The 3,155-nt window shown below is 40.3% G+C and overlaps 1 pseudogene; it reads right to left on the bottom strand.

Moving 5' to 3' along the window:
- Positions 1-1,457: 1,457 nt before the first annotated feature.
- On the bottom strand, positions 1,458-2,366 carry LOC123783240 (heterogeneous nuclear ribonucleoprotein A1 pseudogene; annotated as a pseudogene).
- Between the last annotated feature and the right edge of the window lie 789 nt (positions 2,367-3,155).

The raw sequence follows: 3,155 nt of genomic DNA, 5'->3' as shown, positions 1-3,155 counted from the left end.
ATAATCAATTTATCTAATTGTGTCCTGGTAAAAAGGAGGACAGATTCTGGTATTGAGCTGGTACAGTTAATTATCATTGCCATAAAAAAAGCTAAAAGACTCAGGAAAGTATTTGTTCCTGAATTCTGAAGCCTCAGGGAGAATAAATTACCATCTAGAAAATGTTTTATTTCAATTTGCAAAAGCAGAGTCTACTAACTTGAGGGCTAGGGAGAGATCAAGAAAAAAGAAAAAAAGGTTTTCTCATCTACCCAATCAGAAAAAAAGAGCACTAAAAATACTACCAAAATTAGATTTCCCTCTCATTTGAATATTAGAAATTAGTTCAACAGTCCTGCTTTCATGAGATGTCCTCTTCAGGACTAGAAAGAGTATTGATAATCCTGACTCAGTCTTTTAGTATCTGACAGTTGTCTAAGTAGTGACATTTTAAGATTCATATCTTATACCCACAAATGTGTATCTTGAAATATCAGTAGTTAAGGGGTGCCTAGGAGGCTCAGTTGGTTAAGCATCTGGCTCTTGATTTCACCTCAAGTCATAATCTCAGGGTCGTGAGAATCAACCCCATGTCAGGCTCCGCTTTCAGTGTGGAGTCTGCTTGAGATTTTCTCTTTCCCTTTGCTTTTACCCCTCCTCCCGCTCCCTCTCTCCCTCTCTAGAAAGAAAGAAATAAAATTTAAAAAAATGTATATATATACACACACACACACACACACACACACACACACACAAGAAATATCAATAGTTGGGCGCCTGGGTGGCTCAGTCAGTTAAGTATCTGCCTTCAGCTCAGGTCATGATCCCGGGCTCCTGGGATCGAATCATGCATCAGGCCCCCTGCTCCATTGGGAGCCTGCTTCTCCCTCTGCCTCTCTCTCTCTCTCTCTCTCTCTCTCTCTCTTTCTCTCTATCATGAATAAAAAAATAAAATCTTTAAAAAAAGAAATATCAATAGTGAAGAGTATATGAATTAGTTTTCTACTACTATACAACGAATTACCCCAAGTATAGCAGCTTAAAACAACTTCCACTTACTATCTTACAGTTCTATAGATCAAAAGCCCTGGTGGGCTTTTGGGTTCAATGGTCAGGGTCCACAATTCTGAGGTCAAGGTTTGGCTGGGATGGGCTCTTAACTGGAGGGTCTAAGAAAGCATCCCACTTTCAAGCTCATGTAGGCTGTTAACAGAACGCAGTTCCACGTAGCGGTAAATCTGAGGTCTTCTTTTTTTATTTCAAAAGAATATTAAATTATTTATTGATTGCACTGGATAATGGATGATACACAAGCTTTAATCCCATCTATAATTTTATCTGATACCATAATTCAATTTAGATGTATCGCATAGGATGTGCCAACAATCATATTAATAACCAAATAAACTCCAGGACTTTGCTTGGGTGACCCTTTCAATGGTGAACTCCAAGTCACAACCCATTAATTGTCAGTTCAACTACACCAAGGTTTGTGGAGACATTGGCTTCTGTGCCCAAGCAGGTTGCAAATAAATTTTGAATGGAACCTCACAGTTTCTGCCTCCAAAATTTCCTTTTTCATGGGTCCAAAATTTGAGGATTGATTGTTATAATTGCCAAAATCATATAGCTTCCACCACCTCCAAAGTTGCTTCCATCAATGCCAAATCTGTTATAGCCATCCTCACTGCCACCATATCCACCACCTAAGCCACCTCACCCACTGAAGTTCCCTCCACAACCAAAATTGTCATTCCCACGAAAACCACCTCCATGACTACCACCAAAATTTCCAGAAGCACTCTGACCTCTTTGGTTGGATGAAGCACTAGCCATCTCCTGCTTGGATAGGGCTTTCCTTACTTCACAGTTGTGGCCATTCACAGTATGGGATTTTTGAATGACATCTTGTCTACAGAGTCATGGTCATCAAATGTTACAAAAGGAAAGCCTCTCTTTTTGCCACTGCCTCAGTCAGTCATGATCTCAATCACTTCAATTTTCCCATACTGTTCAAAATAATCTCTTAGATGATATTCTTCAGTGTCTTCTTTAATGCCACCAACAAAAATCTTTTTCACAGTTAAGTGGGCACCAGGTCTTTGAGAATCTTCTCTTGAGACAACCCTCTTTAGTTCCACAATTCTTCCATCCACCTTGTGTGGCCTTGCATTCATGGCTGCATTCACCTCCTCCACAGTGGCATACGTGATAAACCCAAAGCCTCTGGTGCGCTCGGTGTTTGGATCTCTCATGACCACATGGACCGTAAGCATTCCTTATTGCTCAAAATTCCTCCGACTCTCACCGTTTGTTTCAAAGCTCAAACCTCTGATGAAGAACTTCTGCAGCTGTTCAGACTCTTTGGGAGACTCTAACTTAGACATGGTGGCAGTGGGAGAGGAGAGTTCAACGATGCTTACTTGGTGGCATCCATGGGCAGAAAGGAGTAATCTAACCAATGTATCTCCATCTGAGGTTTTGTTGGCTGCTAGTCAGGGCCCACTGTCTACTCCTAGAGGCTGCCTGTATTCCTTCTCACCTAGCTCCCTCCATCTTGAAACAGCAGCCATGAATTGAATCCTTCTCACACTTTATCCCTGGCTTTCCCTTCCACTACCAGGTAGAGAAAACATTTGCTTTTAAAGAACACCTGTGATTCCATTAGGTCCAACTAGATAGTCTCTTTATTTTAGGTCAACTGATTAGTAACCTTAATTACCTCTCCAAGATCCCATTTGTGGTGTAACATAACATAATCACATGGCTCATCACATTCACAGTCCTGAGGATTAAGAGAGAAACCTCGAAAGTCAGGGAGGTAGCAGCATTTTAAGATTCTGTCTGCCATGTAGTCCTTTTCACAAGGCTCTTAGATGTTCTTTCTTTCTAGCCTATAGTTTAGAGCAGAGTCTGCAAAGGAGAAAGAGGGGAAAGGAGAAGCTGCATGTTGATGATATGACTGAATGTTTGAGGTTAATTTATTATAATAACTAACAATATCAGAATGGAAAAGATCCTCTATTGGGGTGTCACTTATAACTATTTCATATGGATTTGATCAATGCTTCTCTTATGAAAAAGAACATGTTATGGACAATGTGGGAACTGACAATTCCACATAGAAATGTTCTGAGCATTACAAATAAATTACTACTTCATGATTACAGACTCAA

Source organism: Ursus americanus, chromosome 1 (genome assembly GCF_024610735.1).
Source record: "Ursus americanus isolate L20-20 chromosome 1, mUrsAme1.1.p, whole genome shotgun sequence".
Taxonomy (NCBI): domain Eukaryota; kingdom Metazoa; phylum Chordata; class Mammalia; order Carnivora; family Ursidae; genus Ursus; species Ursus americanus.
This window is presented reverse-complemented; position numbering and strand designations above follow the sequence as displayed.